This window comes from Pan troglodytes, chromosome 4, assembly GCF_028858775.2.
Source record: "Pan troglodytes isolate AG18354 chromosome 4, NHGRI_mPanTro3-v2.0_pri, whole genome shotgun sequence".
NCBI lineage: Eukaryota > Metazoa > Chordata > Mammalia > Primates > Hominidae > Pan > Pan troglodytes.
The window spans coordinates 132,958,026-132,974,823 of record NC_072402.2 but is presented as its reverse complement, the minus strand read 5'-3'; the positions used below and the strand labels follow the sequence as shown (position 1 = coordinate 132,974,823).

The window sequence follows — 16,798 nt, the reverse complement described above, 5'->3', positions numbered from 1 at the left end:
GGTGCCACCCGGCTCTTCCCTCTGCCCTCCCTCAGCCAAGGTGCTATTCCGACCTGTCAGCTCACAAGCCTGAGGGAAGCCTTCTGCCCCCCAGGCTTCTCCTCTGTCTGGATCTGGGGTCCTCCTAGGCCCCCACACTAGGCTAGCTACCCCACCTCTTGCTGCAGGCTCCCAAACCCCCATGTGCTGATGAATATAAAATCTTCATTCTCAGCATAATTGAAACATACAACACGCACTGATCACATGCCCGTCTCAGGGGTCTTTGCACTTGCTGTTTCCTAAGCTAAAACCCGCTTCCCCAACTGGTGTGCTCCACTCCCTTGCTTCACACAGGTCTCTGAGTAAACATCACCTCTTCAGACAGGCCCACCCAGACCACCTCGCCTAAGGGGAATGCCTCTTTTGCTCCATCTTCTTAGCCAGCTAACTTTTCCTTCATCTCCACTGAATATTTTGTTGTATATCTACTAATTTGTTTGTGAGGTTTTGGTTTGTTCAGGGTTCTTTTTGTTTTGGGGGCTATTTCCGCCTCTAGATGGTAGACTCTACAAGGGCAGAGCTTTCTTCATCTTTACTCACTGCTGCATCCTCCCTGCCTAGAACATGCCTGTCACACAGCAGGAGCTCAGGCAATATCCCGGGTAAATGAATGGATATGTATATAGAAACAAAAATTAGTGCAATCCACTCCTTGTATTTATCACCCTTGAACACATAAAAGCCAAAGCAAATTTGGAAATAAAATACAAACAAAACTACCAATAAAATTAGATGATGTGTTTTGCTAAAGTTAAATTGCCAAGAATGGGTTTAATAGCAGAAAGACGTGGCCTCGGGCCAGTTCTGTTTCTGTATTTCAATTTAATTAATACCAACGCAGACAGTGAATGCCTGCAAACAGATGTATGCAAACAGACAAAGTAGCATTAATAACTTTAAGGCTTTGTTTGTAAGTTCGGGTTAACCAGCCTTGATACAACACCAAAACCCTGCACACAACCCTGAGGCATCAGTTTTAATGAGGGATTACCTGATAACTCTATAAAGCTGTCCTGTTCACTTGAAGCCACATTAGCCTATGGTGCTACTAAAATCTGCCTTAAATAGACACTTAGTTCATTTCTTCCTAATTCTAATCCCAGCAATCTCTTCCTCACATATTTCCCAGCACATTTATTGCCAGTGAACTCTAGCAAGTTGCCATATGGCAAGCCAGAATCTGTTTGCCATATGAACGTGACCCTGGTCACCAGCTAATGGGGGCCTGGCCTCCGTCCTGCCCACTGGCATGAGCTTTGTTCCACCTTCACTTTATCTAAACAAATGCAAGCAAACTGAACTTCCTTTGTACCGTGGACCTCAGCAGTGTTCGGCCTTCCCTCGGTGCAAACACGAGCAATCGAACAAACACCATTACGAAGACATGTAAAGAGTCTCTTCAGTGGTGCCATAAATCCAAGTCACGAGGTGAGTACTCAGATAATCTTGATGAGATTGTATGAATTTTAACAGGTTTTTATCAAAATGAAAACACAGACTTTTGAGAATTGAAAAACAGGGCTCCAAGCCACCGATGTCTTCACCTATTCCAGGGCCTGGACACTTGTAACCAGGTCCCTCTGAGCAGTGCAGGAAAGCACTGACATGCCAAATTCCAGCACACAAACCAGGCACAATCTTACTATCCGAAAATGCAATTGGTAAGCCACCACAAACTGTTCAAGTTCCAACCACAGCTGTGCCCCGCAGAGCTGTGAATCGTCTCACTGGATTCACACGTGTTGAAAATGGTTCTACAATTCTGGCATCTGCCAGAGCTTTCCAGGGATGAAGGCATAATGGGTGCCAAAGGTTTAATTAAAAATTTATGGAAGAAAAACTTACGCTTGAGAACATTACATCCACTCTCTTCAGTTTGAGTTTTATTTCCCCTGCCAGTGTGGACAAGAGTGCCATGAATCTGTTTCATGACAACTCCTAAGTCCCGAGCCTCGCACCTGGAGGGATGCCGGCAGAGGTCATGCTCTGAAATGGGGCCAGCCTTGGCATCCTGCCCAAATGTTCATCTGGAAGTGGCACATGTCCTGGGGGGCGGGGATGGTGCCAAGATCAGCTGCCCTGGAGGCAGATGCCAGGTTCAGTTGACCAAAGGGTCATCTTGTCCAATCTCCTGCCAGCCAGCAGGTCCTCAGCAAAACCATGGGATTTGGTGGATTCTCCTAAGACTCAGCTCCCCAGTCTTAAGCCAAACCAACTCTCCTTCTCCCATCTTCCATCTCCCCAGCTTCTGAGGACAGTGCAGGAACTATCCAGGGAGGAGACAACTCTCCCCAGCCTTTTCTTTCTCAGCAGGAGAGAGTTTTTCACTCACCAGGAAGAGTTCTTACAGAATCTAGAAAAAACAGCTCATGCTGCTCTCCATGTGGCCTGAGGACTAGCCCTTACCCTCCTATGGCTCACTCTCTCCCACACGCCAGGCACAGCCTCTGTCCTGGCACACACCCTCCGTTCTCCAAGAGGAGGAGGGAGTGCCCTGTGTGTCGAGAAAGCATTGCTCTGTGTCAGTCATCTGTATTCACCACCCAAATCAGGGGCGAAGCCAGGAACTCACGAAGACAAAGGCCTGGCAGCCCAAGCAAGCTGTGGGCAGGCGGCAGGCCAGCCGGGACCCAGCAGCAACAGAGAACGGACCCTGGGCTGGCACAGCAGCCAGCAGCAGCAGCCCTCACCTCCCAGGGACGGAGCCGCCCTGCCAAGGGCCCCGAGGCCTGGCTCCATGCCCACCTGCCCCTCACCTGCCCTCAGGGAAGCTTCCGTGCTCTTCCATGTTGCCAGTGGCCCTCAGGATGCCTCCCAGCAGGACCCTAGTTTCAGCTCAAGAACCCCAGAAAGGAGTCTGGGGTCTCAAGAAGAGGGGTTTAGCCGAGCTCCCCTACAACCTAGCCCAGCCTTTTTTTTTTTTTTTTTTTTTTTTTTTTTGAGACAGGGTCTTGCTGTTATGCAGGCTGGAGTGCAGCGGCACAATCACAGCTTACTGCAGCCTCAGCTTCCTGGGATAAAGGGATCCTCCCACCTCAACCTCCTGAGTAGCTGGGACGACAGCTGCATGCTACCATGTCCAGCTAATTTTTTGTAGAGAAGGGGGTCTCTCTGTGTTGCCCAGGCTGGTCTTGAACTCCTGGGCTCAAGCCACCTGCCCACCTCAGCCTCCAGAAGTGCTGGGATTACTGGCGTGAGCCACTGTGCCTGGCCCTAGCCCCGCCTTTTTTTTCTCGAGGCAGAGTCTCGCTCTGTTGTCCAGGCTGGAGTGCAGTGGCACAATCTTGGCTCACTGCAACCTCTGCCTCCCGGGTTCAAGCTATTCTCATGCCTCAGCCTCCTGAGTGGCTGGGACTACAGGCACGTGCCACCATGCCTGGCTAATTTTTGTATTTTTAGTAGAGACAGGGTTTCACCATGTTGGCCAGGCTGGTCTCAAACTCCTCCTAGCCCCTCTCTTGATGGAAGAGAACCCAGGGCTCCTCCCAGAAACACATTTTGGTTAACTGCTACCTTCTTTTCGTATCTCCTCACTAAAAAGCCTTTCTCTGAGAACCCTTCCTGACAATCATTAAAGGAGGGGGGACATAGAAGTGGCAAGTGCATGCAGTCTGGTCAGGTTGCCCACCTCACAGCAAATCTCCCCAAGCCAGGAGACTGGGCGGGATGGGTGGGGCAAATCTGACTTGGACCCCTCGGTAACCAGTGGGTAAAAAGGGCAGGCTGGTTCCTGCTCACTGAAGTCATGGCACAGTAAGGTGAAGGTGCCCCGAGGGTGGGGAAGGGCCCTGGCAGTCACCCACCTTGACCCAGTGGGGCCACAGAAAAGTTGTGAAGAGGCCTTGGAAAAGACTATGTGGAGGAAGACTTGAAAGGCTGGGTATTGGCTTGGACCCTTGAGAGGAATCATCAGCTAGTCTGTGAATCAGGGGCCTCCTCTGCCTGCAGTTCCTAAGCACCTGCTGGAACTAGGAGCTGTGTTAAGGCTTCTACGGACATTCAACCTTCCCAATGGTCCTAGGAAGTATATGATATTATTCCCAATTAGCAGATGAGATGACTGAGGCCCAGCCTGAGGGGCCCATGGTGCCATTCCACAGGTGTTCTTCACTGCCACTCCACGTTCCTGAGCCACACCCTCCTGCAGTGGGGAAGCAGCTCCTCCCTCTGACCCTGGAGGCCCAGGGAGAGAGACTGACCAACCCTGACTCTGCCCTCTGTGGCCAGTCCTCGGCCAGCCCTCTTCCATGCTGTGTTAGTAACTGCATGGCCCCACCCTGCCTGGCCTACGCTGGCCTCTAGCTCCACTCACATGCCCTGTGCACTCCCTCTCCACCTTCCTGGAGCACATCTCTGGCACCAGCACTCACCTACTCCAAAACCTTCAATGGCCCCTGATTTTCAGACTCAAGTGTGGGCAAGCCAGTCGCTGAAGGCCTTGTGTGATTAGGTAATGACTTGTCCTTTCTAGAGGTCTTTTATGGGACTTTCTCCTGTGGGGATACCATCTCCCACTCCAATGGGACTACCCATTGGCACACTATCTTGGATCCTTGCTTTGCCTGAGATTTACCTTCTGCCTGAAACACCCCTCCATGCCCCCAAAGACTTCAAATGTGTGCAAACCCAAGGCTGCTGCTTGGAGCTGGTGAGCATGCAGAACTGTGAAGAGAGCTTATCAGCTGGGGCAGGGGCAACATGATGTGGGAGAAGACTCAATGCATACATGAGCAGGCCACTGGCCTGAAGAGGGAATTGTGGGCACTCTCTGCTCCACACTGGGGTGCTCCCAGAGGGCTCCGCACACGCTGCCCCTGCCCTGGCCCCTTGGCTCGCCATCTTGGCCTCCCTTAGGAACAGCAATGCTGAGTCATCCCTCTCCCGTGGGCACGCAGCCCTCTCAGTTCTGTACAAAGCACAGCCGCAGCCACACAGCTCTTATGCAACTTGGCCCTTCTCTGTAAGGGTGTTGGAGGGTGCTGCTGGAGTGGGCTCAGGGCTTTCTCTCAAGCCCCATCTAGGGCACGTCTCCACACTCATGCCCTGCACTTGGAGGCTGGATGCTAGGCGCACCTGGGCATTGGATGTGTCTCTGCCAACCCTGAAGCAGGCATCTGGATGCAGGGATTCCTGAGGAGGGCGGTCCAAGGCAGCACTAGTTCAGTTGAGGCCTCTGCTGACAGCAAGCGGGCCTGTCAGCAGGGCTGGGTGCCTTCTCCTGACCACATGCCTTTATCTGCCCCATGCCCCTGTGCTTCCCAAAGCTACCGAGAATCCAGAGGCTGAGCCTCAAGGCGCTGGGCTAGGGGACTGGAGCCTGAGTTCCTGCTCTGCCAGTCTGCTCGGAGCCAGTGTGACTTTGGGAAAGTCCCTGTTCCTCTCTGGCCTCAGTTTCTACATGCATAAAATAGAAGCTGAGACTAGACTGGTGGTTTCCCAGCTTTGTTCCTGGAAGCCCTGGAGTTCTGAGGAAGGATCTCAGGGACCCCTTCACAGGCATGTTGCTAAACCCAAACCCTTCTGCAGCCACACCTGGGGCCTGGAGGCCTATCAAAGCTGAGACCTCTGGTGCCTGGTGCATAACGCTGGGCAAGTGTTTCCCTTCACAAGACTGAACTCTGGCCTCACCCTCTCTTTTTACTAAGATACAGGCTTCCACGAAGCCACAGAATGGGGACCTGGCCTAGAGGTCAGCGGGCCTCCATCCTGGGCAAGGCAGAGCAGGGCAGGATGAGGGAGGAAGGGCCAGGCAAGAATGATAGCAGGATCTCGGCAGGAAAACAAGTCCAGAGTCCCTGCCCCATAAATCAACACAGTGAACTAGTTACAAAGTTGCAAGAGCTACAAAGACAAGCAGGGAGCCCTGAGGCAAACAGAGATGAGCAACACCAGAGCCCTCTGGAGGAACAGCAGCAGGAGGAGGTGCTTCCAGAGCCCAGAAACCAGGGCCACCCAGGAGGAACTAAGGTCACCTAAGGGCCTCCTCAATCTGGGAGAGCTAAGGCCACAAAAAGAGGCTGATGAATGATGGCTAGAGACAGAGAAGACACAACTGCTGCAGAGACACCACCAAAGCCAGAGCTTGGAGGAGACATACCCTTTCCTGTCTCTTCCGCCTGCCCTCCAATCTTCTGTCAGTGCCTCTCATTGGCCAAACTTGGCCAGAGTCAGTTTTCAAGGAAGCCTGGGACCTGTGGTTTGCAAGGCCAGCCCTTGGGATACAGAGCCAAGCAGGGGAAGGGCAAGAATGGATCTGAGAGCAAAGAGGCAAATGGCAGCCATGAAGCCACTCTCAGACCCCCAGAGATCCCTGCCCTTCCAGGTCCTGCCCATACGCCAACATCCAGCTAAAACCATCTTCCCCCAGGAAGCCTGGGTTGCTGGTTCTGGGCCAGCCTGGATCTCTGTCTGGTCACACTCTGGCCTTGGTGCCCCCTTATCCATACAGGATCAGGGCAGGAGGCTCCCACTGCATGTTCTCCAGTCCCATAGATGTCCCTGAAGCTCAGCAGGCCTCTGTCACAGCTGAGCACAAATGCTGATGAGCCTTTTATCCTCAATTCCCCAGCTGGGTTTCTTTCCAAGAAAATTTATTTTTTCCCAAATGAATATTCCCAGGTCATTTCTTGGGAAATGTATGTCATTGTCATTGGTTTTAAATAACTGGACTGGATGGATGCACAAAAGGAAGCCAAGCACTCCCCTGTAAAATTGCTCTAGGGCCAACTTGACCTTAGAGGGGAAAGGAGGAGGGAGTGCTGCACTGCATCTGAGAAGACTCACTGAGAAATGCATGTTTAGAGCAAGAGATTCCTGAGGTCCTGGACAGAGGGAAAGATTTTCACTTCACTGAATATGATGGGATCTGGCCCGTCTCTTCCAAGGACCCTTCCCACCCCTGCCTGGCCCCAAGCCCTACTGCTCCCAAGAGTCAGCAGTGGCCTTCTAATTGGCCATGTTCTCCATCCTCTTTTCCCAAGACTTGATAACCCTGAGAGTTGCATTTTCAAACAAAGGCTTGACAATGTCAACTCTCCTCCTATTACCTCTCTGCTGTTTCCCAAATAAACTGCAAGCACCAGAATCTGAGAGATGAGGCCAGTGGAGTGCCAAAGCCAGCTCCTGCTAGCTCACAAGAACCTAGTATTCAGTGACATCAAACTGATAACTTGAAATCAGCCATGGTGGGAATATTTACACCATGGAAATTGGCAAATGCCTCACATCAGAGACTTTTCTACATTTTTTCCTGAAGAGCAGCTGGTTGTTAAATGCTTACCAACACACCACTAAATGAGGTCTTTGATGCTCTGGGCACATATCACCCTAGCCCCCTCCACCACCACCAATCCCAGTCTCAAGTCCCGTTATCCTCTCTCCCACCCTCTCCCTCCCAGCTGTTCAGCCAACACACCAGGTCTTCCCAAGCCTCCTTGGGAAGCTCAAGCTTCCCCCCTGCTGCCAGAGGGGAGAGAACATGAGGGTGCTTCCATCCTGGGTTCAGATCTATCTGTGGAACATTGGGCAAGTTGCTTGCTCTGTTCTCTCACCTATAATAGGCAGACAGCAACACAGGCCTTCATGAACATGAAATAGAAGCATAGCTGTTGCAAGTTCAGCACAGTGCTTTCCAAGGATGGGATCAGACAATAACAGCCCCTTCTCTACTAGCAAAAATTCTTTCATGCCTCAAGGTTCAGCCTGAATTCCATCTCCTTTGTGAAGCCAGATCTGTGAACCCAGCAGAAATGTCCTATTCCCTCCTGGCAGCCTATCCCTGGTGACTGTAGCTCTGTGACATGAGACCAGAGTCCCTTGTGAGAGCAGAGCAGACAGCTGGCAGGTGAGGGGCAGGGGTGAAGAGAAGGGGACAGGATTTACATGCAGCTTCATGAGAAGCAGGATTACAGGGCTGACAAAGCTATCAGGATCGCTCATGCCCTTACCCATGGACTAGACAGACAAGAAAATAACAGAAAAAACTCCTTCCTAGGATAGAGGCGCTCCCTCCTTCTGGCCTCACGCACCTGCAGGCACCTTCCTGACAGTGGCAGGAGGGAGATACAGCATGTGGGACATGTGGCCTTATGTGAACTCGGCATGAATCAGCCTCACAAAGCTCACCTCCAACCACCAGCCCACTTGCAAAGGTAAGGGAAACGTCCAGAATGTGAACCCCCATCAGCCCAGCCCAGATGCCACTGGCTGGCCAGGCCACAGGAGCTCTGCTGTCTTTGGGACGAGAAATGCCACTCTCACTGCTTGGCTCCTGCCAGCCCTGGGCAGCTGAAGAGGGACAAGGCTGGGAGGGACTAATGTCATTTCTACCTCTTAGGAGGGCTGGACTGCAGCAGAACCCAGGGTGGTCAAGGGGGCACCTCCACCTTCCTGTGAAGAGCTCAGCAGATCCCCAGCAACTGGCAGATGTTATTATTCACAACTTACTTGCTGTGTAGCCTTCAGCAAGTTGGCTGACCTCCTTGGGCCTCAGTTTCCTCCTCTGTAAAATGGGGGAAAAAACAGTACCTTTTCCTAAGAAGTTATGAAATAAGTGATTAAGTACTTCAAGCTGTGTCTGACACACAAGTGCCTAATAGGTATTAGCTGTTATTATTTATTGCCCCCTTTTTACACAGGAAGAAAGTGGACTTTAAAAGGGAACTTGGGTAGACATAATTTGGAGTTTTTGTCCCAAGTCTCTGCAGGATCAAATCTCTAAAGGAAATGCTGTGGGTGAGCCTAAGCCTGGAGCTTCCCAAAGAGAAAAGCCTGTGTCTCTTCTGTCTCCAGCAAGGACAGTAGAACAGGGGTTCCTGAAGGTCTGCTTGGAGCCCAGCACTGCGTCTTCTATCACAGGGATCCTTGTTGCTATCAAGGGCCAGCATGGCCCTGCTCAGATTCCACTTGTAAAGTGTAAACTACAGAATCTCAGGTTTACAAGAAACTCTAATGACCATCCAGGTCCACAGCTGCTCACAGAGGCCCTTAAAACCTCCACCAGGACATTGCTTGAATACCTCCAGGGATGGGGAACTCAGTACCTACAGAGGCCTCACATTCCACTCCAGATGCACCTGAAGACAGGGGAAGGGGAAATAAGTGAAGGGGTCAGGGAGGCTGGTACAAAGGCCGATTTTGCCAGTTTCTCAGTTGAGCCTAAGACAGGGCCAGACTCCAGCCACCCAGCTGCCACTACTGCTCCTGCCCAAGAACTCCGGTTCTCTAGAAAACTGAGAGCCCCTCTGGGAGGCCAGGCTTGGCAGGAAGATGTGGAAGCAGGCTGAGCCACAAACGAACTGGTTCCATACCATTAGGCAACAGGAAAGAAAAAGGGTGGCCCCGGGCCGGGCGCAGCAGCAGCAGCAGTCACGGAGATCAAAACACCCAGATAATGAGCCGAATTCTTCTCCCAGAGACACCAGCTAACGAAGGGAGCACAGGAAGCCCCATGTCACGGGCCCAAAGTGTTTATACAAGTGTTAAAAATACATTTCAAAAGAAAGCAGGGAAGCCCAAGGAAAACCCTCTGCCGCCCGTGGAAAACGGTTTTTGCAAACCACGTTAATTTGTTTTCCAAAAGGTGTTTGAAGTCTCCCTGTGTACCCCCTGGGCAACTTTAATTCCACCTCCTAATCCCCTATTAAACCTGATGCTCACTAACACAGCCCACTTAGGGGATTATGCTTTTTATTCTTCATTATACAGATACATATTTGGGCCCATGTGTGTTCCTATGTCGTCTTGTAAATTAAAAAGCCACTGTCAGCCACACTTCTCCAAGGGGCCCGAAATAGCCTGAGCGTCATTAAGGCACTAAGGGGATTTGAAATGAAGTTTAAAGGGTCAGAGAGTGTGATTTTTAAAATTAATTTCCAAAGCCTTGTAACCTTACAGCCAGAGATGAATGGGTCCGTGGGAAACTGCGAGAAGTAAATGTGCGAAGAGGCTAACCAGAGAGGACGGGGGGGTCACCTTTGCCACACAGAGCAGAGGTGGCTCCACAGTTCTAGGGTTTCGGCGTTCTGTGGGGGAAACAGGAATGCAAGCAGTAACTAGTATTTTCATCATTGTCAGCAGGAGGCTGTTTCTTAAATACCTACTACGTGCTGTTTCCACACCTCAACTCTTTAAATTCAGCAGCCCTCTAAGGAGAGTATTATTGTCCTTATATTTCACATGAGGACACTGAGGCATGGAAAACTCACGTGACTCCCTAAGGTCCCACTGAAGAAATGGAAGGGACAGAATAACATTGGATAACGTTGAGACCCATGAGATGTACTGAGCTAGTAGCACTCAATAGCTAATGTGTCCAATCCAATGGAGATGCATGATCTCATTAAACCTCCACCACAAGCCAGAGAGATAAATCCTGTCCTACTTTACAGATGAGGAAGCTGAGGCTCAGAGAAGTTTTTGTTTTTTTAAGCTGTCAAAGGTCACACAATTAGTAAGGACCTCGGACTTGAACCAAGGTCAGTGAGACTCCAGAGCCTAAGCCCCCAACTTCTCTCTGACTCCACAAACTCACAGCATGCTCCCCAGCTGTAGAGAGCTTCATAATGGTAGCATAAAAGATGTGACAAGGCAGCCTCCCTCCCACAGGCTCCAGCACCTCAGCTAGAAAGAAAGCCCTGTGGGTTGAAGTAACCTAGGAAGGCCCCTTGGAGGAAGGGTACAAGAGGCAGGCTGGGAAAGAATGGGCTGAATCAGTGAAGACAGTAGAAGTGGGTCAAATGACCTGCACAGGTGGAAAAGGACATGTGTGCTCACAGGCACCTGGCCAGAGATGTCAGGAGACAGATGGGCAGGAGGATCAGGAGAGAGGTCTGGTCTGGGGACAGATATTTAGGCAGAGACCCTAAGAGCCTTAGGGTCCTTCCACCAAATCCTCTCCTCTCTGCCTTCCCTCCAGTGACCAGGCCTGAAGATGGCATCCCTGTTCCTAATCAAGCTGGGCCCTGACTTTGCACACCCTAACCCACCTCCCACACCCTCTCAGTCATCTCTCCTGTCCGTGTCCCCACTCTCTTTGGATCATTACATTTCCCCTGTCCCCTGGATCAGCCTACAGTTTTGCTGTGATTTCTCCCTAATCTTAAAAAACCTTGCCTTGACCCCCACATCCCTCTCAAGCTGCCACCCTATTTCCATGCTTCCTGTTTTGGCAAAAACCCCTTGAGAACTGTGTAGATCTGACATCTCCACCCTCCTGAATCAGGCCTCATCTCCACCACTCCACCAAACTGGCTCTCACTGAGGTCCAAGCCAACTCTCAACAGTCTTTCCCATGAACACGTCCTTTCTCCTGCCTCCCAAAACACTGCACAGCTCCCTGGCTGTACCTTCGCAGGCTCCCCTACTGGTTCCTCCACATCCAAGTTCTGCATTGCCTGAGGGCTTACTCCTCTGAGACCTCTTCACTTGTCTCCTCTCTCCATCCATTTCATCTAGTCCTGTGGCTTTAGGTGTCACCTAGTCCTGTGCCACTGCCATGCCATGTTGCAACAGGTCTGTCTCTAACCCCTGCCTCTCCTCTCAGACTCAGCACAACCAACTTAACATCAGCATTTGCATGTCTAATAGGCCTCTCAAATCAGACTGATCTTCACTGCCCACTGCCCCAAACCTGCACTTCCTCTTCTCCTCCATCTCAGCAAACAGCTGTTGGGGTGAAAGAAAGGGGGAAGTCAGGAATAGCTCTTGGCTTGAGCAATTGGATGGATAGAGTGGCGATCCATCAAAGTCCTACTGACTCTACCTCCAAAACACACCTGGATCCATCCCTTCTCTCCCTCCCCACTGTCCCACGTGAGCCTACACCATCATCATTTGCACCTAGACTCCACAATAGCCTCCTATGACCTCTCTGTCTTCACCTTTGCTCCCTACAATTCATTGTTCATTCAACAAAGGGGTCTTTTTAAACACAAATCTAATCATGTCACTGCCATCGCCATCCCATTGTACTTGGATGACATCCAAACTTCCAGACATTGGCCAGGACAGCCCTGGAGGATCTGAACCCTGCCTGTCTCATCAATGTCACCATGTGCCACTCCCTTCTGGATTCCACGCCCAGCTGGATTTCATGGTCCATTCTCTCCTTGAACACACCAAGCTTGTTCCACCCCCAGGGCTCTTGCAGTTGCTTCTTTGTCTCCTTGTAATGCTCTGTCCTGATCTTCTCACAGCTGACTCCTTGCCATGCAGATCTCCACTGAGATGTCACCTCCTTGGGGAAGCCAGCCTGACCACCCATCACATCACCCAGGTTTAATGCTCTACAGGATGCTTCTCACCCCTGACAATCTTCGTGTTTGTTTATATGTGTGTGTGCTGTCTGCATCTCACCAGAATAGAAGCCCCAGGAGGGCACAGACCTTGTCTGTCATGCTCACGGCTATGGCCCCAGCATCTAGCACAGTGCTTGGCTTAGATCTGACATTCAGTCACCATGGCATGAATGTCTGCTTCCTCCCATCTCTGCATCCCTCCTCCCCGACCCACCTACCTCCCATAAGACCCTGGTCTTTCCCACGAGGCTCAACATGGTGAAGATCGAGTGTTCTGAATAATGTGAGGGCCTGGGGTTGGGGGTGAAGAGAGTGGAAATCTTAGTGGCCATCTTTGATCTCCCAGCCTCAGCTGCCACTTCTACCTTCCCACGACCAGGCAAAACCCCTTCAGACCTGTGTGTGGCCCTGGGTCACACCTCCCCTCAGCCAGGGGACTGCCAGGCAGGCAGCCTTGAGCTTGGGATTACCCACTCTGCAGTCAGACAGGCAGGGCCCACATTCTGGCTCCCCCATTTATGGCCAGGGGACTATGTAGAAGTCTCTTCAATTCTCTGATCCTCAGTTTACTCATCTGGAAAATGGAGCTAGGAACAGCACCTTCCTCTTGGGTTATTGTGATGATTTGAAGGAAATAATCATGTAAGGAGGGCCTGGCACACAGCACCTGCTCAATGAAATCGAGATGTTGTGGATACTATGGAGCCATCATAGGGTCTGGGAGCAGGCCTCGGGGAGAACAAGGGTTCCACGCATGTTCCTCCTGAACCAGGGCCAAGTGGAGCCAACAGATCTCAAGACTAAGAACTCAACACTGTCTCTGCTAATCCCACCAACAGGTTCAAACAGCCACACCTCCTCTGCCCTGCATTCCTTCTCAGTCAAATGACAGGGCCTTGAGTCAGTTCATGATAAGGTGACATTACAAATCATGGAACCTACTTATGCTGAACCCAAGCTCCTCCCATGTAGGGTGGCAGGCAGGGAACTGATTCCCCCCTTGACACACAAGGCACTGAGAAGACAGATGGCCCACACACCCTGAGTGCCAGCAGCAGATCTGGGCACCACCCCCAGGCCCAGCCCATGGAACATGATCTGGACAATGGGATGGAAGGCCTGCACAGGGCCCCTTCCGGAGGGACAATGCCAGCTAAAACTCAGCACACCAAGCCTGGCCCCAGGGTTCCTTCTGATATGTATTTAGTAAAATGTGACTGTGCACCTTTATGTCCTCAGCCTACCAAGTAGCTAGACACAGCCCTACATGCTGGGTCAATTGTACCATAGTTATTACATTAAGCTACACTTAATATCCAAAAAGTAAGAGCTGTAATTACAGCTACATTGACAAACCTTTCGTCCACCCAGCCCTTGACTGCCAGCCAAAGAATTAGAGACTGAACCCTACAGCCTCGTTGCCTGGCAGGTTATACCTGGGCCACAGGAAAATATCCAGCTTGGAACAGTCTGCAAGGTATGCATGGCCCCTGGAGTCAATCTGGCACCAAGATATCTTGGCCTGAACACCCTTCCCGGCAACCAAAACCATCACTGCCAGCCCAACACCATCAATGCCACTCCCAAGTGCTTCCCAGCCTGTAAAAGAGCTTGCTCACACCACCCACTGGCATGTGAGTAGCCCAGGGGAGAAAGAGGGGTGGGAGTTGCTGGTCCCTCTTGATAGGCAGGGACACAAAGAACCAAAGACAGGCAGAACTTGCCCATGGCCACACAACAGTTAGGAAGGAAAAACTAGAAATCCAACAGCCTGACCCCTAACTCCATGTTCTTTCAACTCCTCTGTCCTAAATGAGTGAAAAAAGAAACAGAAATGGACTGGCTGTTATCATTACTACCCCTTTTATATCTCCATTGGTAAAAACAAAATTAAAACTTCTTCACAATGTGCTGTCTTTATCATTGTTTTCAAATCCATGTTATTATCTGGGCTTCACCACAAGCCTCTCAGGTTGGTATTCATCTCCACATCTTACAGATTGTGAACTGAGGCCCAGCGAGGCTTCTGGCTCACCCAAGGTCACGTGGAACTTCAGAGGCAGGGGCCATGTCTCCTGACTGCCAGCTCAGTGCTCCATGATCTCCACCCACCACCTCCCAGGCCTGAATGAAACTCCACCCTAGCTTCCCGTAGAACCACAGAACCACAGTTCCTCACCAACTACCAGTTGTTGGATGTACCACTCTGCCCTCTCCTGTACCTCTCTCCTTGCTAACCTCAGCCCACTGACCATGAGAAAACAGAGTCCATGGCCCTTGACCACGGGGCCCCTGGGATCCTCTGGAAGCCCCCATGAATGTACTGAAACATACCTGCCAAATATCACAGCAATCAGATGATCCTTCAACCCTTCCTAGAGCACAGCCAATGATGCCCCCCAGCTGGGTGGGGCATCAAGAAGGGGCCAGATGGCACAGGCAAGGGGCTAACAAAATACACAGACACCAGCCCAGAGTTCTAGGTGGGCCTGGGTACCCCTCAGCATTTTCCATCCCTCTATTCATGCAGCCAGCCACTCAGCCCGCTCATTTCTGCAGAGGTCGGCCCAGGCTAGAGACCCTGCCAAGACCCAGCTTTACCCAGGCATAGCCTGGGCATCACAAGTGTATCATCCCCATCTCCAGGCTTATCTGTGGTCACTAGTCAAGGGCAAGCACTTAGGACACCTTTTTCCACCTCTGGGACATCTGGCGAACAAGCCCAAGTCTCGAGTGAAATGTGCAGACATTCTCCATGGGACAGTGGTTCAGGAAGCTGACTCTGGGACGACTGAGCCTGACCAAACAGCACTGAGTGGGGGTGGGGCACCTCAACACAGAAGGGGCTGGTTCTCGGGGAAAGGCTTCAGCCAATACTGGAGGGATGGGACAGGGCAGGATAAGAGTCTGCAAACATTTGGAAGGCTCAAATACCCTGGAGGGATGGAATTACCTTGCCTAGTAGCCAAGTGTTTTAAGGCATCAGGCAAGGCCTTGCCCATAATTCACTTTCTATCTGTACATGAAAGTCCCACCAAGGATGAAGGATATGGCTGAACACTGGACCTGGTCTGGAGTGGAGTGGACTCTGAGAATGTCTGTCTGCTGACACTACCCTTGTTGCACTTCCTGGGGTAGGGACAATAAAGGAGACCCATGTGACCAGAGTCTCCACATCATCCCAGATGCTGGGCTTCCAGGGAGTATGGGAGGAACTGCTTAATGCACATCCCAGTAGCAGTGCCTCAGCACCACATCAGAATCTTCCTGGAGAGAGGCCAACCCCTGCCAGCCTCTCAGGATCCCTGAGTGCCTGAGCTCTTCATACAGATTGGGCAAGCGAGGCCCATAGAGGGTCACACAGGCATAGAGGGTCACACAGGGTCACACTGGCCCACTGCCAGGTCACACAGGCACGATAAGAGTTGGGAATACTGCTTTCTCCTGATGTCCATGGGTAGCGCCATGCCCCATTAGCAAGGCCTTGGCACTTTATTTTTTTTATCTTTCCAGGACTTTTCCCACAGTTGCTTGGGTCACTATGAAACAGGTGATAGGTGGCCCTCGAGTGTTGTGACAGGAGCCCTTTGCTTTATCAAAGGAGCTTTCCCATAAAGCATCCTCAGTTCCCTGAACGTGGTCTCTCCAGGGCTGATGGCACAGAGCAGAACGCATGCCCAGAGAAACGACGGGAAAATGGGTATAAAATTACATAATAATGTCTGAGGCACACACCGAGAAAATCAATGTTCTCTCAACCATGGAGACCCACTGGGAAAAGACAAGGCGAGATGACCAAAGATTTGATGGGTCTTTTAAAGCTTTGTTTGGTCGAAATAGTTGTTCTTATTTTAAAAACTTCTTTGTCGCAGATAAAATTGTTCTCTAATTTGGTCATACATTTGGATTTCATTATTTTCCGAATGTATTCCAGACATCTAAAATTAAACAGATGTCATCAACCCCGTTTAGACCTAAAAGACTTGTAACCAAACAGTGACTTCAACCCCAATACAATACCGACTGGGAACACTGTGTTTTAGTCATTAAAAGTTTTAAAACTCTGCTCCATTTTTCTCATTTCCTATAATGAGATCTTTTCCCCCTCCTTGAAATACGCCAATTCTTCAAGGGTCAGTGGAAAGTCAAACTGGAGAGTAAAGCAAATTTAAATACGAAAAATGGAAGAGTGAAATATGAAATCCTTATCCACTGAAACCCTCACTGAGAAACCGAAGCTCAGTTTCATTGCAAAGGAGAAAAACGGTAAGGCAGAGATATAGAAATAGTATGAGTGCAGGAAGGGGATTTGGCTTCTAAAGCCTGAATTGTTTTATCGTTCCTTTTCTGACAGGGATTAGATTAGTGAGAATCCTCCAAGCTTGCTCAGGGCGTCCTGGGGACAGTTAAGAAGAAAAGACAATTCTTTCTCCTCTCCAATCCTCATCTCTGAGCTCACC

General features: G+C 50.8%; 1 protein-coding gene across 1 annotated transcript in view; it reads right to left on the bottom strand.

Moving 5' to 3' along the window:
- Positions 1–16,798, bottom strand: part of LOC101057750 (uncharacterized) — a 131,821-nt gene that overhangs the window by 18,317 nt on the left and 96,706 nt on the right. The window lies entirely within an intron of this gene.